Source organism: Eschrichtius robustus, chromosome 4 (assembly GCF_028021215.1).
Source record: "Eschrichtius robustus isolate mEscRob2 chromosome 4, mEscRob2.pri, whole genome shotgun sequence".
Lineage (NCBI taxonomy): Eukaryota > Metazoa > Chordata > Mammalia > Artiodactyla > Eschrichtiidae > Eschrichtius > Eschrichtius robustus.
This window is the reverse complement of record NC_090827.1, coordinates 69,685,720-69,709,597: the sequence shown is the minus strand read 5'-3', so window position 1 is coordinate 69,709,597 and position 23,878 is coordinate 69,685,720. Positions and strand designations below refer to the sequence as shown.

General features: G+C 32.8%; 1 pseudogene; it reads right to left on the bottom strand.

The window, feature by feature from the left end:
* Positions 1-509: 509 nt before the first annotated feature.
* On the bottom strand, positions 510-3,110 carry LOC137763482 (inositol polyphosphate 1-phosphatase pseudogene; annotated as a pseudogene).
* Between the last annotated feature and the right edge of the window lie 20,768 nt (positions 3,111-23,878).

Genomic DNA, 23,878 nt, shown 5'->3' with positions numbered 1-23,878 from the left:
GAACCTTGAAATTTCTTGTCTTATCGGGTAGAGTGGCTCTCATTAAATACCCTAGTACAGGTTCCTAACTAGAACACACGTAGATAGCAATTTTATATTACTATAAGTGGTAATAGTATATAATTGATTGGTAATACTTAAAAAATAAAACATTAATAATAATAATGATAGTAATAAATTTATGTGGGGCATTTACCCTTGCTTGAATTTATCAGAAGTTTATAAACAAGCAGGACACATCTTGATTTAATCAACAGGAAAAATGAATTTTGGAGAAAATAAAAAGTATTCCAAGATCACATTTTGCAATACAGAAAAAAATGTTATTAGAACTTAGTGATATATATATGCTCCTCAAAAGAGGAAGGTGAATGTAGACTATTCACCTTCAAAACAAGCACAAAACTACCTTCAAAAGATAGAGATGTGAAAAGAAGTTTCACAGTTCAGTTTATAAGCATATGAGGACAAAGTTTATCTATGTAGTGTGTACCTGCAGATTCAAGATTTTAGATGAGGAAGCTCAGAAATGTCTCTTGCTGCTTTCTTGATCTGTATGCAATTAGTCCTCCCTTATTGGCCCACTGATTTACTCCAGTGGCACCTTCATTTTCCATGTGGTACTAACTCCAGTTTCTGGATTCCGTTCCAAGAATTCTTTTAAGTTTACCATTCCCTCACCCATGGCCCTGAGTTTGACATTAACAGTACAAGACACTCACTTGAATGTGAAAAGATATATCTTTTCTGAAAATATATAAATGTCAGCAAGACCTTGGACAACTCAGGGCTCTTGTAAGCAGCCTTAGCTGCCTGGAATAGGCTATCTCCACATACAAGTGTTAGGTAGTTAGTCAGACATTAGCAGCAAGGAGGTGACGGTGGTGAAAAGAGGGGAATAATCAAGTCACACCCCAACCATCTGGGGACCCTCCCCTGACATTAGCAGCAAGGAGGTTACAGTGGCGAAAAGACAAGAGGGGAATAATCAAGTCACATCCCAACCATCTGGGAACCCTCCCCTGACTCCACCCAGAACAGGCAAAACTATGGTCAGGTGGTGGGCAACTTTTCCTAATAAAGAGGGAGCACAGTAACGCGAAGGAACTTCCCCGGGCTGCGCATGCCCAGACTAGACAGGCATATCACCTACAGTAAACCCAAACTAATTATACCATCATTATAATAAAATCTGCATGTGGTTTTGCTCCCCCGTGCCCCATGGGCTTTTCTTAGTGAAGCTAGGGTAAGGGCATGCGCAATAATGAACTTGTTACATAACTCGGGACTGCCAATCAAATAATGATCCCCTGTCACTCACCCATGATCACACCCCACCTCCTCGCAGAACTCTCCTTATAAACACCCTTAAATCTGTACAGGAGGGCTGGTTTCACTTTGCAGAAACAGCCCGCTCTCCCTCTGAGATTACAACTATGCTTTAATAAACTTTGCTTTGTGCTTAAGCCCAAAGTGGTAGTCTGCAATTCTTTACTTGCTATCACAAGGACCGAGATCGCTGGCCCAGGTCTTCTGTTGACCTCCTCAGTTGAAGCTATTTGACACAATGCACACCAACCCAGTAACAGAGGTGGCAGTGAAATTTTGATAGTCTCCTTCTCACTTGTACTGATAGCTGAAAACCAGTGGGAGAATTCCACCTGAGAGCTGTGTTTTTGGTCAGTTGGCTCTGCATTTCATTACCGTTTCTTTTAGAAATGGGGGCTGAAATGCATGGATATTGGTCCCCATGTAAGAAGAGCCCCAGTAGTACTGTCCTTTCCAACTGAGAGTGTTTAGGTCTTGTGATACAAAGGCTGGTTGATGACAAACATCAGTGACACCCCTATTTGTATATCCAATTAAGACACCAATTAAGATGGTGACACACTGAAGTCCACAGGAGAAGATTCCTTGGTTGGATCTAACATCAGCAGAATCTTTTGTACACTGGTAAGGTGAATCTATGGGATCCACCCAAATTCCCAAAATGTCCTGTGGAATGTTGACCTCTACTGAATCCAGTATTCTTAATTACAGATGATTACTAATGAAACAAAGGCCAATTAAATAAATCAATCAAAACACAACAAATTTGACTTGAGGGAATTTAAGTTTAAATTTCAAAGTGAATAATATTCCTGTGGCATCATAAAATAAAATTTTAGACATTTAAATTGTCACTAAATAAAATTAGTGCAACTATAATTTACTTTCTCTCTAGCTAAGTATCCTAATCAAAAAAAGGCTGCACTGTACCAGCTTCCAATGTTCTTAGAAAGTTTGCAAACTGTGTAGGCATACATGACCACTAGAAGTGTGATGACAAAATATGGATTATTACATTATTTAGTTATTATCCAGGTTAACAAAATTAATACATCATATAAAAAACTAAAATTAAGACAAATATAGAAGTTATTTAAATATAGAAGTTATATAAAATGAAGTTAAAGACTTCACTTGCATTGAATTTAAAAAAACAGCAGTAGTAAGAAACTAAAATATGACAAGGGGCGGGATCAAGATAGCAAAGTAGAAAGATCCTGAGCTCACCTCCTCCCACAGACAAACCAAAACTACAACTAAAGATAGATCAACTTTCTCTGAGAACAACCTGAAGACTAGTAGAACAGCTCTTCTATAATTACGATATAAAGAAAAAACCACACTGAAGGTAGGAGGGGCAGAGACTCAATGTAATCAGGATCCATATCGCAGGTGTGATGACCACATGCAGCAGGGGATATAACAAACATGGCAGTCCTCCCTAAGGAACAAGGGGTTTGAGCTTCACACTGGGCAACTTAGCCCTGGGGACCCACACCAGGAAGTTGAGCCCTCATAACATCTGGCTTCGAAAACCAGTGGGGCTTATGCCCAGGAGAGCCAGAGGGCTATAGGAAACCAAGGCTCTACTCTTAAAGGGTCCACATAAAATCTTACTCACTCTGAGTCCTGGCACAGAGGCATCTGGCACTCCAGCCAGTCTGCCAAGGTCACTCCAACAAGCCCCTGGCCATGCCCACTCCAGTTCCAGCCACGCCAAGGCAACTGGCCCAGTGCACCCCAGGAAAAACCTGGCCTGCACCAACTCCAGATCCAGCCATCTAGCCAAGGCAGCCCCAGTTCAGTGTACTCCAGGACCCTCCAGCCTGTGTCTGCTCCAGCCCCAGTCCACCTGCCAAGCTACCCAGCACATGCAATCTACATAGGGAAGGCTCCTACATAAGGTCATGCTTTCAAGACCAAGAGAGGTAACCGTTTTGCCTAATTTATAGAAAAAGAACACAAAGTCAAACAAAATGAGGAGCCAAATATATTCCAAATGAAATAAGATAAAACACCAGAAAAGAACAATAATGAAACAAGTAATTTATCTGATAAAGGGTTCAATGTGATGGTCATAAAAATGCTCACTGAACTCTGGAGAAGAATGAAAGAACACAGTGAGAATTTCAAAAAGGAGTTAGAAAATATAAAAAAGAACCAGTCAGGTCTGAAGAATATAATAACTAAAATAAAAGTACATGGCAGGAAATAAAAAGAAGATTAGATGATACAGAAGAATGCATAAGTGATCTGGAAGACAGAATTGTGGAAATCAACCAATCGTAATAGCAAAATGAAAAAAGAACTTAAAAAATATATACCTTAAGGGACCTCTGCAACAACATCAAGCATACTGACATTTTAATTTTAGGGGTCCTAGAAGGTGAAGAGAGAGAGAGAAATGGGCAGAAATTTATTTGAAGAAATAATGGCTGAAAACTTCCCTAACCTGGGGAAGAAAACAGATATCCAGGAAGCACAGAGAGGCCCAAACAAGATGAATCCAAAGAGATTCACACCAAGATATATAATTAAAATGACAAAAGTTAAAATTAGGAGAGAATTTTAAAGGCAGCAAGGAAACAAACAAACAAACAAAAAAGCTAATCACATACAAGGGAACTCCCATAAGACTATCAGCTGATTTTTCAGCAGAAACTTTTCATGCCAGAAGGGAGTGGCATAATATATTTAAAGTGCTGAAAGGACAAAACAAAACAAAACCTTACAACCAAGAATACTCTACCCAGCAAAGTTATCACTCATCACTGAAGGAGATGTAGAGTTTCCCAGGAAAGCAAAAGCTAAAGAATTCATCATCACTAAACCACGCTTACAAGAAATGTTAAAGAAACTTATTTAAGCAGAATAGAAAAGGTCATAACTAGAAACAAGAAAATACATAAAAGGAAAAAATCTCACTGGTAAAGGCAAATATATAGTAAAGGAAGTGAATCAGCCACTTAAAAAGCTAGTATGAATGTTAAAAGAATAAATTTGTAAAATTAACTGTAACTACAATAAGTAGTTAAGGGATACGCAAAGTTAAAAGCTGTAAAATATGACTTCAGAAACATAAAACAAAACACGGACGGAAAGAGTAAAAATGTAGTGCTTTTACAATGCATTTGAACTTAAGTGATTATCAGCTTAAAATAAACTGCTATATATACAGTTGATATATATGAACTTCATGGTAACCGAAGCAAAAACCTATAATAGATACACAAAAAATAAAGAGAAGGGAAACCAAATATAACACTAAAGAAAATCATCAAACCACAAAGGAAGATAATAAAAGGAGAAAGGAATAGAGAAGAAACACAAAACCAGAAAACAATGAACAAAATGGCAATAGGTACATACCTATCGGTAATCACTTTAAATGTGCCAATCAAAAGACGTAGGGTGGCTGAATGGATTTAAAAAAAAAAAAAAAAAAAGAAGAACTATCTATATGCTGCCTACAAGAGACCCACTTCAGATCTAAAGATACACAAACGCTGAAAGTGAAAGGATGAAAAAATTCCATGAAAACGGAAGCAGCAAGAATGCTACGGTAGCAATACTCATAACAAACAAAATAGATTTTACAAGAAACACTGTAACACAAATACAAAAAAGGACACTACATAATGATAAAGCAGTCAATCCAAGAAGAGACTATAATATTTGTAAATATTTACGCACCCAACATAAAAGCCCCTAAGTATATAAAACAAATACTGGCAGACATAAAGGGAGAACTTGACAGTAATACAATAATAGTAGTGTACTTTAATACCTCACTTACATCAATGGATAGATCAACCAAGCAAAAAAAAAAAAAAATCAATAAGGAAACATTGGCTTTAAACAATACCTTAGACAAGATAGAATTAATAGATATATATAGAACATTTCATTGCCAAACTGGAAAATACACATTTTTTTCAAGTGGACATAAAACATTTTCCAGGATAGACCACATGTTAGGCTACAATACAAGTCTCAAAAAATTTAAGAAAACTGAAATCACATCAAGCATCTTTTCCAACTGCAACAGTATGAAATAGAATTAATTACACAAAACTGGAAAATACACTACTATGTTGAGATTAAACAACATGCTAAACAACCAATGGGTCAATTAAGAAATCAAAGAAATAAAAAAACCTGAGACAAATGAAAATGGAAACACAATTTCCCAAAATCTCTCGGACACAGCAAAAGCAATTATAAGACAGAAGTTCATAGCAATATAGATCTATCTCAAAAAACAAGAAAAATCTCAAATAAGCAATCTAACTTTATACCTAAAGCAACTAGAAAACAAAGAAAAGCAAAGTACAAATTTAGTAGAAGGAAGGATATAATGAATATCAGAATGGAAACAATGAAACAGAGACTAAATAAATACATATGTGTGTGTGTGTGTGTGTGTGTGTGTGTGTGTGTGTGTGTGTGTGTATGATTAAAGAAACTGGGAGCTGGTTCCTTGAAAAGATAAACAAAACTTACAAACCTTTAGCCAGACTTACCAAGAAAAAAAGAGAGAAGGCCCAAATAAATGAAATCAGAAGTGAAAGAGATGTACCACCAATACCACAGAAACATAATCATAAGCAATTACTACAGACAATTATCCACAAGTTGGACCACCCAGAAGAAATGAATTCCTAGAAGCACATAATCTTCCAAGACTGAATCAGAAAGACATAGAAAATCTGAACAGACTGATTATTAGTAATGAAATTAAAACATTAATCAGAAAACTTCCAACAAGCAGAAGTCCAGGACCAGATGGTTTCATAGGGGATGTCTACAAAATATTTAAAGGAGAATTAATATCTACCCTTCTCAAATTATTCCAAAAATAGAAGAGGAAGAAACACTACCATGAGGCTAGCATTACCCTGACACCAAAAATAGAAAAAGATACTACAAAAATTACAGTCCAATATTGCTGATGCACATAAGATGCAGAAATCCTCAACAAAATTTTAGCAAATGAAATTCAACAATACACTGAAAGGATCTTACAGCCTGATTAATTGGGACTTATTCCAGGGATGCAGGGATGGCTCAATATCCACAAGTCAATCAATGGGATACACTATATTAACAAAATCAAGGCTAAAAACCACACAATCATAACAATAAATGCAGAAAAAAAACAGCTGACAAAATTCAATATATGTTTATGATAAAAACTCTCAACAAAGTGAGTACAGAGGGAACATACCTCAACATAATAAAGGCCATATATGACAAACCCACAGATAACATCATACTCACTGGTGAATAGCTGAAAGCTTTTCCTCCAAGATCAGGAACAAGACAAGGATGCCCACTCTTCCCATTGTTATTCAACATAGTATTGGCGGTACCAGCCACAGCAATCAGACAAGAAAAGAAATAGAAGGCATCCGAATTTCAAGGGAAGAAGAAAAACTATCACTATTTGCAGATGACATGATACTATATATAGAAAGCCCTAAAGACTTCACCAAAAAACTATTAGAACTTATATATGAATTCAGTAAAGTTGCATGATACAAGATGAATATACAGAATTCTGTTCCTTTTCTATACACTATTAATAAACTATGAGAAAAAGAAATTAAGAAAACAATCCCATTTACAATTGCATCAAAAAACCCTGAAATGCCTAGGAATAAATCTAACCAAACAGGTGAAACCTATACACTAAAAACTATGAAATACTGATGGAAGAAATTGAAGATGACACGAATAAATGGAACGATACATCATGGTCACGAATTGGAAGAGTTAATATAGTTAAAATGTCCATACTACACAAAGCAGTCTACAGATTCCATACAATTCCTATTAAAATACCTATGACATTTTCACAAAACTAGAACAAACAATCCTAAAATTTGTATCAAATCACAAAATACCCCAGATAGTCAAAGCAATCTTAAGCAAGAAGAACAGAGCTAGAGGAATCACACTCCTTGATTTCAAACTAGTCTACAAAGCTATAGAATCAAAACTGTATGGTACTGGCACAGAAACAGACACATAGATCACTGGAATAGAATAGAGAGCCCAGAAATAAACCCATGCTTAATTAATGTATGAGAAAGAAACCAAGAATATACAATGGGGAAAAGGCAGTCTCCACAATAATTCATGTTGGGAAAACTGGACAGCTACATGTAGAAGAATGAAACTAGACAATATTCTTACACCATATACAAAATAAACTCAAGTGGATTAAATACTTAATGTAAGACTTGAAACTATAAAACTCCTAGAATAAAACAGGCTGTATGCTCTTGAACATCAGTCTTTATAACTTTTTTTGGATCTGTCTCCTCAGGCAAGGGCAACAAAAACAAAAACAAAAACAAAAATAAAAACAGATGGGCCCTAATGAAACTAAAATGCTTTTGCACAGTGAGGGAAACCATCAGCAAAATGCAAGACAACCTACTGAATGGGAGAAGATATTTACAAATAATATATCTGATAAAGGCTCAATATCCAAAATATAAGAAGAACTCATACAACTCATTATCAAAAAAAATCTGATTTACAAATGGGCAGAGGATCAAAATAGACATTTTTCCAAAGAAGACATACAGATGGCCAACAGACACATGAAAGGATGCTCAAAACACTAATCATCAGGGAAATGCAAATCAAAACCAGTAATGAGATTTCACCTCACACCTGTTAGAATGACTATCATCAAAAAGACAAGAAATAACAGATGATGGAAAAGATATAGAGAAAAGGTCTTGTACTGTTGGTCAATTGATACAGCCGCTATGGAAAACAGTATGGCGATTCCTCAACAAATGAAAAATAGAACTACCATACAATCCAGCAATTCAAATTCTGGGTATTTATGCAAAGAAAATGAAAACACTAATTCAAAAAGATACATGCACTCCAGTGTTAACTGCAGCACTATTTACAACAGCCAGGGAATGAAAACAACTTGTGTCTATCGTAGATTAATGGATAAAGAAGATGTGGTATATACACACAATGAAATATTACTCAGCCATAAAAAAGAATGAAATCTTGACATTTGCAACAACACGGATGGACCTACAAGGTATTATGCTACATGCAGTAAGTAAGACAGAGAAAAAGAAATAGCATTTGATCTCACTTATATGTGGAATCTAAAGAAACAAAAGAAATGAACAAAACAGTAACAGACTCATAGATACAGAGAACAAAATGGTGGTTAGCAGAGGGGAAAGGGGTGGGGATATCAGCAAACTAGGTGAAGGGGATTAAGAGGTCAAACCCCAGTTATAATAAATAAGTCATAGGGCTATTATGAATAGCATAGAAAATGAGTTAATAATATTATAAGAACCTTGTATGGTGACAGATGGTAACTAGACTTATCATGGTGATAATTTCCTAATGTATAAAAATACTGAATCACTATGTTGTACACTTGAAACTAATATTGTAAGTTAAATATACTTCCATTAAAAAAAGAAACTAAAGTATGATTTTACTTCCTCATTTTTTATTTGTTTCATTGTAGATTCAAAAGCCAGCAAAAATACATAACACAGAAGAGAGGAAATAAAAAACTATTATGCAAAGAAGTATATAGTAACATTAATCATTAAGCCATATTATTGTAAAATTCATCAGTGTGTATACATTTAGACTTAACAGAAATGGTTAATGTCAGGTTAAGTGCTATCACTTAATAGCTATTAAGTGATACTGGGAAATAGTATTACTGTGATAAAAAGGATCATAAAACAAACTATATATTATGAAATTTAACTTGGCAAACTAGATAAAACTATATTGTTGGAAATAGTAACTCTTACTACTATTTTGTATGAAAAACATGAATTGTCAGAGTTATTGATATGTTTTAGAAAATATAAATCTTTCTAGGGCTAGGAACATAAAACAACCCAAAGTGCACTGGAAAATTATATTTTGGGAAGTTAAATTTCAGTCAGATAACAAAAGGCTTTGAAAGTTAATGTGAAGAAGTTTTTACTTCCTTTTGAAGGCAATAAGGAAACAGAATCATTTCAACGAAAACCTGAAATACTCACTTAAAAAAATGAAAAATAATTTCTGCATATGGGTGATTAATACACTGAAGCCATAAGGAAAATGGGAAGTTATGTCCTTTAAAAGAATAGTATAGTAATGTCAATCTGACTTAGGTGAAGTTAACAAATTCAGGATAACTGAATACTAATAGTAAATAGTGTATGCATTTCTGCCACACGTGTCATTTATTAATTCATCAAATACTTGAGTAGCTACTTTGTTCCAGAAAATGTACTATGTGTTGGAGAGACAGTGAGGAGACAGCATTCCCCTGCTCCAAATATGCTTACAGAAAAGGGGAAAAATAATATCTTGAATGCCACTGTACTGACATTGGGAAATGTTTCAGTAAAGTAGCTATGTATAAGTACTATACTTGAGTAGCTTTCTTGTGTGATTAATTACGATAACTAATTTGGCCAAAGATATAGAATTTTCCACGAATCATAGAGGCTATTTGCGATGTAGGCTTTTTCTAGAAATGCAAAGGACTTGGAAACTCTAATTACCATATATCCTGTAATAGGGAAGTATTTGTACATCCTAAGAAAAAAAATGCTAGCTCTCCAATGGTGCAGGAGGAGGGAAAACATCCCTCAAATAATAATGATAACAGCAATAACCAATATTAATACTCAATCATTAAGGATGCTATAAAATGGTGGTCATCAAACTATTTGCTCTTGGGAACTCTTTACAATCTTAGAAAGTATTGAGAGTCTAACGAATTTTATTCATATGTTAGATCTATTAAAATTTACAATACTAGAAATTAAATCAAAAAAAATTAATTCAATTAAAATAACAATAATAAATCCACTGCATAAATAGCATACTCTATTAAAAATAATTACACTTTCCAAAAAACAATAGTGAAAGAGTGACATCATTTTACATTTCAGCAAGTTTCCTTAATAACTGGCGTAATGAATAAATGGTATAGAGATTCATGTATTCTTGCATTCAGTCTGTAAGCAATATCACTAGTCCTGAAGCCTTCTGAAAAACCCACTGTACACTCATGAGGGAATGCGAGTGAAAAAGGAATTATCGTGACAGTAGTTTTAACATCTGGTGTCCCTGGAAGGTTCTTGGGAGTTCAAGTTGACAGCCTTCTATAATAATACCATGAAAGGGAACATGAAGCTCAGTAGATTGGTTAACTGTTTTGTAGCCTAAATAGAGACAGAAAAGATGACTATATTTAGAACTAGTCAATCCCGTTTGATATCTTGGACTACCTCATGCTACTTGTCACTACAGTCTCAGATTTCTATGCTTAATATTGACATCTTTCCTCTACTGTCTGAAATGAGGGAATGATTCACTATCTCATCCAGGAATTCTCTTCAAGAACCTTCCCTACATTGATGGACATGGTTAAATATCAGTTTGATTACCACACCGTACCCTATTTTTTTCTTATAGAGGTAATTAAGATTATAATGGCAGGATTTTAGGCTTGGCAAAATGACTAGCTGAACTATAATCCACCCCAAGTTTCTTACAGCTCTGGATATATAGTGAGTAAAGATTTTGTAAAAAGTATCCTCTAAAGTATCCTCCCCCAAAACATTATCTTATTAAAAATGAAGTTAATTATTCTTGAAATTCTTGCCTCTCATTTTCATTGAATTATTAGTAAAAATTATGCAGACACAGTATATAATATAGTTATCTACCACTCAGTTATCTTTCAACCATGCTAATTAACGATTTTCTTAATAGAGTGGATATTGTTTCAGTATTATATATTTTTATATTTGTATATGCCTACTAATGTAAGTTAACTTTGTTAAATATACTGTTTAAGTAAGAAAAGATCAATCTGTTGATGAAGACTAAATAAATCAAGGATAAAGCATGATTTGGTACTGTACCAATTGTAATTTAAATATTTAGCTGACCAAGTACAACTGCTGTTTACATTTCGATAAAAGTATTTTGCAATCACGTGAATCAGAAGGATGTTTGACATCTCTGGACTGGCAGAAGTTGAATATTTGAGACAAATTATTCTTAGAAACAATAATATGAATAAAAACTTCTTACTGATATATGAGGACAATTAAGCCTATTTTAAATAATTTCATTAATAATATAAAATGACTTCTGTTCATTCCTTTCCTACTATATCATTAAATATTATTGAGTTAGGTCCTGACATTTCATTCAGAATTATGTTTCTGGCATTTAAGTATTCAGCTCTAAATGTTAAGGATGTCAATTATATAAGCATCCATCTTTTTCACTATCGTCTCCCATCAAACATTAATGGTAGAAGCCTTAATTCATTTCAACTAGTCTCACATATCTGCCCTGAAGAAGGCTGATACTCTACAAGTGCTCTGACAACCTCTGCTAAGTAATTACCCTTAAAAATATCTCAGTAAATTCAACTCACTCCCAGAGGCATTTTAAATTATATGTCGTTAAAATGCAATGCTTTCTCAAATAACAAGGTCATGCCAAAAGGCAAAACTATACTCTATTTTTATCTGAGACATATCCACTCCAATAAAAATGTTACAACTTACACTTCAAACCCGGGAAAATGGGTTGTGCTTATCTGAGAGACGTAGTAATCAAGGCAAATTGTTACATACACCAACAATAAATCAATACCATGGTCGCATTCTGTGTGAGAAAATGGTCCATTTGTGTGAAGAGTAGGATACTACATGTTCTGATATAATTTGGGACAAAAATGTACTCATAAAATTGCACGTTAATCTGTCTCTAGCTAACATTCCCTCCTGACACTTCAACAGTTTCCTTCTTCTTTTGGATAGATATTTTCTAAGTTTGAAAACTTGAAGTTATATGAAATTTCAACTCCATGTTTAAATAAATATATAAATGAAGAAAGCCTTGCAAGGCAAACTGATTGTTATATTTTTTTGCCCTCTGAGTACAAGAACAAATACATAAAAATTTAGAAAAAAATATAAATATAAAATCCAAAAGGAGTTATGAAGAAAAGTAACCTAATTCCATTCTTACTCTACAGAACAGAAACAATTTTCTTAATAAAACTATTTTGATAATCTGGGAATAATTATGAACGAAATATGTTTTCTAAATTATGACCGTCAGGATATTGACTAAATAGAATCGATTTTATTATCTCCCTCAGTTCAATCCACTAGGAAAACTAAATGATATCATGTCTATGGAAGTTGTAACTTATAAGATGATTGAAACATACTAAGCTTAATGCTTTACTTCCATAAGAATTTGATTCTGAATTTTAAAAAGAAAAATATATAATATGTAAAATAAGACATTCATTTTCTGATCTATTGTAAACATGAAAATAGGTGTACACAAATGATGGTTTTAATCTAAATGAATTTTTAAATGTTTATCTACTATCAAGTCTTACTTGAGTCAACCACTTCTAATCTCTTCAGCAAATAAATATTCTTAATAAATTTGAAATAAAGTAATAGCCATCTTACACAAACGCATTCAGAGAAAAGAAAAAGGTGGAATTCCACTTCTGAAGACATTTTAGCAAAATGAACCAGACAGCAAAACATAAAAGGGACATCAAAAGAAAGGTAAATTAGAAATCAATCTTTCTCATGGGCCTAGATGAAAAGTCTTAAAATATCATACATCAATACAGCAAAACATAAAACACCAATCAAATGAAGATTATTACAGAAGTTGAAGTTTTTTGGGTTTTTTCCCCTAATCTGTTTCACCACATAATAAGAAATGAAAGAAAAATCATATGCTCATTTTTACACATGCTGGAGAGCATTTTATAAAATAAAATACCAAGTCGTAATAATATTAAAAAGTAGGATAAAAAAACTTTTACATATATGTTTAGAATATTAACAACAAGCCTAGAGAAGACATCCTACCCTTAATGAATTAATTATTGAAAAGTTTCTTTGCCTAAAATTAGGAACAGGATAAAGGCCACTATAACCACTTCTATTTGGCATTGTACAGGAGACCACAAAAAAAGACAGTAAGAAAATTACAAGAAGGGAGTTGGGGGTTGGGCAAAATAGATGAAGGGGGTCAAGTGTACGATGATGGATGGTAAGTAGACTTTTGGTGATAATCACTTTGTAATGAACACAGATGTTGAATCATAATGTTGTGCCCCTAAAACATTATAATGTTATATACCAATTTTACCTCAATAAAAAAAAATAAGAATAGGCATCAGTATTCAGAAAGAGGAAATAAGTCCATTACTAGTCACAGATAACATGACTGTGTATGAAGAAAATCTAAAATTATCTAGAGAAAACAGTAACAGTAAGTGAATCTATCAAGATCATAGATACCAAATCAATATAAATAACTCTATGTAATTTCTATATACCGTCAATGAACAACTGAAAAATAAAATAAAAACATGCTTTACAGGAACATTAAAAAAACACATCAAATTCTTAGGAATACATATAACAAAAGATGTACAAAACCTCCATAATGTAAAACATAAAACATTGCTTAGGAAAATGGAAAAATGTCCTAAATAAAAGTATAAACATGTAATTTTAATGGACTGGAAAACTAAACATTGTAAGGAAGGGTTTATGAATGTTGCCACCAATGATATTTTGGTTTGAATATTTTGATGTTGTTGGATATGGGCTGCCTTGTACACTGTAGGATATTAAGCAGCATTCTTGGCCTCAATCTCATTAGATGCTGTAGCATCCCCCAGTTGTGACAACCAAAGATGTCTCTAGACATTGACAAATATAACTTTGAGGTCAAAATCTCTTCCATATTGGAACTACTATTGTAAAGGTTTTCATTTCCTTAGATTGATTTACAGATTCAATGCAATCCCAATCAAGATCATGTATGTATTCATGTGTGTTTGTAAATTCATAATCTGATCATAAACTCTGTATGGCAAGACAAAGGGCCAAGAATAGCCAAGGCAAGACTGATAGAAAAGAAAGCAAGTTTGCACTACCAAATATCAATACATGTTATAAAGTTATAACAATTAAAGTAGTATTACTTTGTCAAAAGGTAGACAGATCAATCAAAGGAATAGCATTTACTGTCCAGACAGATAACCCCATGTATATGGTCATCTGACTTGTGATAAAGATGACACTAACTCTGAAATTGAAAAAGAATGATCTTCCTGAAGTAATGGCTTTGGATAACTGAATGTCCATAAGGAAAAAAAAAAATGAGTGGCAGTAACAAAATCACTTTCAGATATACTGTATATCTAAACATGGAAGGCAAATCAATTAAAATCACTGAATAAAATATAGGAGACTATTTTTATGTCCTTGGTTAGGCAAATATTTCTTAAAAAGGACATGGAGGTGGAGAATAATAAATTTGGTTATATTAAGATTAAGAAACTGTGTTCACCAAAAGACACAATTAAGAGAGTAAAAAGACCAAACAAAGAGTGCATGGGTATATTTTCAATATGTACATCCAACAAAAATTCATATCTAGAATACAAAAGCAAATGAGAGACAACTCAACAGGAAACAAAAATAGGCACCTCAGAAAAGTTTATCCAATTACCCAATAAACATGAAACAGTACTCAACTTAGTCATCAGGAAAACAGAAGTTAAAATCAAAATGCAATACTTTTACACACCATGAGAATGGCTAAAAAAATTTTTAAAGACAAAAAATTCAAGTGTTGGTTATAACGTGGAGCAAAGGAATTCTTATGCACATTTGGTGAAAGTGTAATTTTTATAACTAGTTTGGAACACTTCTTGGCAAGATCTATTGAGCTTAATATATGAAAATTATGTAACCAGCAACTGAATTCCTTGTTATAATCTAAGAGACCTTTTTATGGATGTTTGCCATGATATAGGAACAAAAAATATCAATAGCTACTCTTATTGTAGGAAGCAGAAAAGGGAAACAACTCAAATGTTTATCAATGGATAAATACATGTGGTATATTTTATATAATGAACCTTTACATGACAATGAGAATGAACAATTATATATACATGTAACAAGGTAGATGAAACTCAAAATATAATATGAAAAAATGGAAACTAGATAAAGTAAAAGCTGTACATACTTTCTTTGATATAAAATTCAAAACTCAAGCAAAATCTTTGTGTTAAAAGTCAGCATAGTGGATACTCTTTTGGAAAAAGTGGTGACTGGAAGGGGTACTTGGGGTACTTTTGGGATGCTGTAAATTGTAGTTCTTAATTTGAGTGCTGTGCAATTAATTAATCTGTCCTCTTGTGATTTGTGCACTTCTTTATGAAGTACCTCTAAGCCAGCTTATAAAATATGAAATACAGATTGGGAAATAAAAAGTTAATAAATTAATGTACACCTTTAAATTGAGAAAAGTGATAGAAATGGATCTAGTAAGAAATAAATGTATCTTACTTTGCAAGCGTTTGAAGGTAGAATTTAACAGCTGGACAGCAAGGACTATGAAACTGTTGCATTAGGTCACTTGCCAGCTCATGTCCTCAATCTATGGTGGTTCCTATATTCCAATGTTACATGCATTTTCAGCCCTTCACCTGGCTCATCCAGGACTAGCAAATATTCCCTTGAGAAAAACAGCCTCAAACACTGGCTTTCATTTCTGGATTCTGTCTTCTTTTGAATCTTGGCCCAGTGATAATTAATAGTTACGTCTACATAGTTATATAATGTCTTCAATATGTGTGTGCTTGTATGTGCACACAGTGACACACAAGGCATCATTTGACATTTTATAACACTTCCATCAAACCAACATATGTTAGACAAAGACTATTTTAAAGGGAAATGTGTCAAATATGTCAATATATAACATACATGGTAAGTAATCCTATGTGAAAGAATGAAAAAACATTTCTCTGAAGTAAAAAAACAGGTAGAATTCAGGTAAAATATTATGGAGACATGAGTTATAATAATTTACTGACAAATGAACCAAGTATACTATAAAAGGAAAAAATTTACTTGTTCTGGTGTGTTGGGTCTCTGGCACAATGATGTCCTTTGTAAATTTAGAAGTACAGAAAGTTGAATAAAGTATTATATTTATTCTAAATTGACTAATGTATAAATAACTTCTGAAAAGTATTAATTTTTAACTCCTTCATCCACATAATTTTGGGGGTACCTTCATGGTAAAAATTCAAACAGCTATGTCCATGTTTATCCTTTGTTTTAGCGTAACATTTTTAATCAATTGCCTTAGCTTGGCCAACCAGACACACACACACATACACATAGACACAAAACTTTTATATGTTAATCTTCACTGACTGCATCTTCATGAAGGAGGGCAAGAGCTCATGAAACTAAAATTATGTTAAATCCACACACTAATAATTTTAATTCCACATAAATTTTAAATCATTTACTGATACCATTATTGGCAAAAGAATGCAAGTAATGCATAACTACTGTAAGAGCAAGTTACAAATATATACTTATTTACATATACATGTATATATAGGCATATATAAAAATATATTACACTTATATGTATATATGTAAATGCACAAATATGAATATATTTTCAAATTTGTACCACACATTAAAATACTGTGTGTATAAACGTCTTCAGTACTCTAAATTTTGACTGGTTTGACCTATCTTTTGAGATTCTGCTCAAAAGAGTATAACCAAGAAAAACAGAATGATCAATAAATCAATATACAGCCCATAAAAAGTCATTATTGAGAGTATCATCATAATATTTCACAAAATACATGTACTAAAATTCACATGCTATATTTTTTACTTGAAAAACTAAACATGGATCTTCTGCCATGGGAATCAATATAATTTTTATCTATGTATGTTTTCAGGATTTTCCTTTCCTTATATAAAGCCAAATACCTTAAAATCTGTAGTTAAAATACAACTGAAACAGGCATAAATAATTGTCATATACTCTTTTTTGTTGCCATTTAATCCTTAGGGTTAAGTAATTAATTGATGAAACTATGCTTACTGAAAAAGCACTAAGTATGTACTTTGTACAGGCATTTAAATCACTCTCACTTCTCATTAATCAACTTTTCTAAGCAAAATGATTTATGTAGACTATTTTGAATTATAATAATGAAGACCTAAGAAATCCAGATAATGGTATGTCTCCTAATTATAACACCACTTCAACTACCCAAGGCAATGTGTTCCCCTTTTAGCTGGAAGTGGGTTTACACAGTTAAGGCATCATCTTGATAATTTTAATATAACATCTGAATAATATGTCATAAAATGGTGGTGCTAGGAGTGAGTCTCTCCCAAAGTTAATTTTGGCCTAATAGACTTGACCCATGATTATACATGGACTGAATTTGTCATGTCTCATTTTAATAAACAATATTCTAGAAAAATAATATACTGTATTTTAGAATAGAGGCCAAAGTCTTTAAAGGCATACCAATCCAATACATTAAAAAGTGTAGTGACTTTTGAGAAAACGTCTTACATTTTAAATAATTACAATTATTTCATCCTTAATAACTTTTCTTACCTATCTACTCCATAACCATCCTTAACTTTAATTTTATTTAATACTTATTAAAATAGTTCCTTCAAAACCAACAATGAATTATTTTATAGAATTTAATAATAGTTTGAACACTCAATCCTTATGACATAGATTTTAGAATCAGAAAGACTTGGTTTCAAATGCTTTCTTATAAACCGTGTACTATTCAAGTTAAGGGTGGTAATTTCATGTCTTTGAGGTTTATGTTCTTCATCTTAAAAATGGGAATAATAATAAAATCCAATTAACATGGTTGCTAAATGAATCTGTTGAGAAACAGCTTGGTGGTTGGCAGAGAAACAGCATTCAAAAAATGATTTATTACCTTTATTAAGGATGATTATTAGCAGTGCACTCAAAAGCTAGAAGGATTATTCTGGAGAGAATACTTTTTTAAACAAAACTGTTTCCTAGTCTAATGATATGGCTGGATTTTCAGAAAGCATATCAGAAGTCTTATATTATATATAAGTCTGAGCAATCGTTTATCATTCCTTTTTCAAATGTAAACTAACATTGTGTTAGCTACTAAAGTTTAATAATTTTAAGCAAAGCCACATAACAAAATTCATTCTTATTGCTTCTTTGTAAATTAAATTACATTTTATTATGGAAATGACAGTGTTGAACATATTTTTAAAAATCTGCTTTTAGAAATATGCAAAAAAGAAGACAACTGTTATGTAATCCCCAAATGCCAAGTATTACCATTCTGGTTTTTTGTTGTCTTTTCCTTTCTTTGCACATATTCACTTACAGATTTATACAAAGATATTAGAAATGGATTTTATGAGGTATTTGAAATAAAGATTGGAGACAGATTGAATTCCTCAAAGTCAGACAGAAAAAGCTAATAACAACAAAAGGTGGGACACTGGGTGTTTTGTGGTATCACACATACAGCAACTAAGCAGTGCATACCTAGGAAGAAAAAGTAGTCTTTTTTAGTCATCATGCTATACTCAGAGTTGTGAATTAAACAAAAAAATTGAGAAATAAGGAAGCCAGATAATACAGAAATGCAAGTGTCTTGGGATGACAAGAGGCTCAAAATCAAATGCATAGTGTTAGAATAGAAGGAAGGAGCAGTTGAAGAAAAACAAAAAAACAAAAATAACTTCAAATGTTCAATTCTACAGGACTTGGAAACAAAAAGGATGTAGGAAGAAAGAGTGAGAGAGTTTGAGTCGGAATGTTGTTTATACTACCTCAGTATAAATACCCTTACTAGAATATTGCAGCAAGAATAATTTTTAGGTTTTTTTAAACATATTTTCAAATCATTAAATTATAATTTTAGGTCTTATTCTCCTCACTTCCACCTTGGTAATAACTACTGCAAAGATAGTCCAGTAAATTACCCTTCTGTATACTCTCTTCTCCCCAAAATAATGATGATGATGATGATGATGATAAACAATAGTAAACAACACTTGAAGATATAAATCAAATACAACTTAAATATTCCATACTTTGAGTTACCTCATCTCAAAAAAATTTAGAAAGGGGAGGGCACTGGAGGTTGGGGAGCATGCTTCTCTGGGCCAGAGAATTTATCTAGATTCATATCCATAAATTTCATCAACATGTCCACAGCTATAGGTCCTTTAAAAATCATGTAATGTCTTTGACTCTTATTTGTGTCCTGTACAAAATTAAATAATAAAAACTAAAGAATATTCCAGGGAAGCATTCAATAAGATAATGTAGATAACCATTTCTACAGTGAAATATATATATGTGTGTGTGTGTATGTATATACACACACATAAATACATATAACAATACCTAAAATAATGAGGAGAATTTTGTAAGGTTCCTATTCATTGAATTATATGACGTTTAGTTTGATAATGGTGTGTAATAACAGTCCATTATTTTTTGTTTAGTTATTTATCCACTTGTTCATCTCTTTCAGTTGAATATAAACCCCATGAGACATGGACCAATCTTGTTCACTATTTTATTTCCAGAGTCTGGGACAATGTCTTGCATCGATGGAGTATGGACAAATGAAAGAAGGATAGGAACATGGTTGTTAGATTAAAACAGCAAGATGATGGGAATCTGGATGACAGCTGTAGCGCTGAGGCTGAAAATAAGTTGAAAGACATTATTAATGTTTTGAAGTAAGATGATTAAATTAAAAAACTTGGTCATTGTTTTGACCTACTTGGTAGTCAAGTAGAAGAATGAGACAAAAATAAATGGCTTCAGTGATGTGAAAAATAGTTGAAACACTGACAGAAAAAGGAAAGACTAAAGGTAAGCAAATTGGTATGAGATAAAGATTTATTTTACATTGATTTAGGACATAGTTAAAGGGAAAGTTATGTAAGAAATTATCAAAGAATTGAGATCAGGTCAAAATTAAGAACTGAAAGAAGGAAAATATGGGTGCCAAAAAATAATAAAATGGAAGAGTGGTAGGTATGGCTATAAAGGTAAGGAAAGACCTTACCATTTAAAATCCTGCAGGGTAGTTTAAGAATTTTGGAATATCTTCTAAGAGCAACATGGAGTCCGCAGGATTTTAAGCAAAGAAATGAAAATAAAAGTTTTGTAGTTTTTGAGAGATTACTCTCAGTGCAATGATAAAGACAAGAACTGATATGGGTAGACTGGTAAGTGAATATATTTTTTTGATATACACTGGGAATACTAGAAGAACAATCATAGCCAAGAGAGTGATTACAATTTCTCACTTTTTTAAAAAAAAATTAATTTATTTTTTGGCTGCGTTGGGTCTTTGCTGCTGTGCGTGGGCTTTCTCTAGTTGCAGCCAGCGGGGGCTACCCTTTGTTCGGGTGGGCGGGCTTGTCATTGCGGTGGCTTCTCTTTGTTGCGGAGCACAGGCTCTAGGCACGTGGGCTGCAGTAGTTGTGACTCGCGGGCTCTAGACTGCAGGCTCAGTAGTTGCGGCACACGGGCTTAGTTGCTCCGCGGCATGTGGGATCTTCCTGGTCCAGGGCTCGAACCCGTGTCCGCTGCATTGGCAGGCGGATTCTTACCCACTGCACCGCCAGGGAAGTCCCTACAATTTGTCACTCTTTTAGGCACGTTTGTTTGAGGTGTCAATAAGACATTCCCGTTGAAGAATTCAGTTACATAGTAGTCATGTGGGTTTGAAATTCAAAAGTGTGGCCTGGCTTGGAAATAAATATGTGTGGAAATTTCAGTAGAAATTAATTAAAATTAATTTCAATTAAAAATTTCAATTTCTTACTCCATTTCCTTCACCTTCATCAAAAAGGTGAAGGAAATGGAGTAAAATTTTATGTACATGTGGGTAGACAACCCAATGATTTTATATTTTAATTTTTAAAGGTAACTTCAGATACTGATGAATACAATATATTAATATCTTCATGAACAAAACAAAGAGTGATATTTTCTGTCTGGCTGGTGCCTCTGGTTTTCTTGAGATTTTTATATTATGAAAGATAGAAACCAGATTTTTAACAATACTCATTTTTCAGAAAGCATTTAAAGATGTTACATACGAGCAAAAAAGTTTAAGATATATGTCTCGTCTTTAAAAAATGGTTCCATTGTGCATAATTGGAGACTTTGTAGAGCAGTGACTTTGCACATTACTAATGCTCAGATTGTGACAACTTTTGAATATGAAGATAAATAACCACAACTGTGAGGACATTAATATGCATCAAATATTCCAACAATATACCTCGCTGAAACATGATTAATCTTAAATATACTGATGATGTTTAAAGCAGAAGCATTACCGAGATTAATCTTGTCCTATGGGAGAGTTCCATGAATGGTGCTGTGTTTATAATTTCAATTTCTGGATAACATACTGAAGATTTAGCATTTGTAATTCCACATATTTTGCTAGGTTAGATACTTTATATTAATGATTCTATTTTTATAAAATTTTGTAGAATAGGATTCATTTTAAAATGAAGGAAAGCATACTGCATTAAGAAATGGGATACTATCTTATACTAAATGATGACAATTTAATACGTTTTCTTTCTTGGTGGAGAAATTTTGGTAACTGGGGAAGCCACCTGGTAGACTTGGAGCTCCAAAAAACTGCAGTACCAAAATGTCTCCCCTCACATTAAACTGCCTGATGAGAAATCCTTTCTTTCTATCCATTTATTTTTTGTAATAGTGAATTAATCATATTTTAAAATTATTCTATGTGCATAGTGAAAAAGAAAAGTTAAAGGTCTGAAAACTGCAAGAAAAAAGTCCAGTTTCTCAGAGTATAAACTATGAAAAGTTTCTTTTACATTTTATAGAAGCATATGTGCATTCATTCTTTCATTTTTAGAAAATCATGTTTATAAATATATATTACCCTGATACATGAATTACTGACTTTAAAATATGCTGGGTATCTTTATGCATCACTAAATATAAATCTATATTTCTGTCATTTTCATAGCTGTTCAATATTCTAATAAGTAACAGAAGTTTAATTTGACATTAGTGAAGACAGTGCGACAAATGTCGGCTTAAATAAAATTGGAGAATTACATAACAGCCAGATTAAGAGGATTTTGAGGATTTACAAGACATTTTCACTGAACATACAAAACTCAATTTAGTTTCAACCCTATCATGTAATAATCCAGCACTCGACCAACATTACTTCACCATTTCTTATCATCCTCTTTTGAATGGTCAGAGCTTACAAAAAGTTTCTTTCATTCACACTTGCAGACATCATTTTTATTTTATGCCAATTTGTGTATTGTGTTTGTGTGAATCTTAGGTTATTATTTTATTTATGTTATATTACTTATGTTAGCAGGTGCTCATTTATATGATTATATTTTTGTTGATTTTGAGAAAAAGGTATGAACCCTCAGAAAGAATTGCATTTTGTTTCCAAAACTAACAGACCACTTCATTAGAAACAAGGTTTCCCTTATACAAGTGAACTTTTTGTTCCTGCCAGTTGAGACAGGGACATTAATGTGTTTGAGAAGATATATGCCAGGGTTTCTGAGAAAAATAAAATGAATGTCAGAATACTTTGTCAACTCAAACCATCACACACAAAAAAAGCACTACTGCTTCTACAAAATATTATTTTTGAAATACATATAAAATAAAGCAGTACAGTTACCAATGTACATCAGATTAAAAAGTGTAAGTCAATATTTAGCCAAACTCCTTAAACAGAATTTACTCTACATAACTCTTACCAGATTGACTGTCTTAATACTTGAAATGTTCTATTTAAAATAAATAAAATAATTAAAATAAATAACCACCTTGGAATATAATACATATGCTGAAACTTTTCTGACAAAAAATGCAACGGTTTCTTACTTTATCAAATTCAGTGATAATAAATTCCTGGCATTTGCCAAATTAGACTTTCTGAATTCTTGCAGAGAAGGACAATCTGCCCTCTCAAGCACAAGTGAGGTGAGACAATTAAGTTCCCATCTATCTCTTGCAATAGGTACATTTTTTTTCCTGAAAAATGACAAATTATAGTTCAATATGCCCTCACTCTAAAGGTTCATTGCTCAAAGTTCAAGCTTGGTCTAACCTTTGGGAGTCAGTGATGAAATAGGCCTTCAGAATTTTTTGCAAGTTAAGTTAAATGAATAGCCTTAGAGCTGACAGGTTATTGAAACATGTTCAAAATTTAAAGACACATTTCATAATCTCTTTTCTCTCTACTATGTCAGAGATAACTTAGTAGAGAAAAAAAGTTATTTTTTACTGGAGAAAAACTGCACTACATAAGGTCAACATTTCTGTTAAAGGATAGGTGTATTCATTTTGACAAATATCTATAAGGTAATGATATAAGCAGATCTGCAGAACTAAAAATCAGGTATTAAACAAATGACCATTATAACTTTATGAGCCTCTATTTTCTCACCTGTAATGTAAGTCATTGTATTAGTTGATTTCTTATTTTCCTTCTACCTCTATATCATTCCTACAATTAAATCAAAACGTATAAAACGCTGTCAAACCACCACCTTTTAAAAAGCAATTTGCA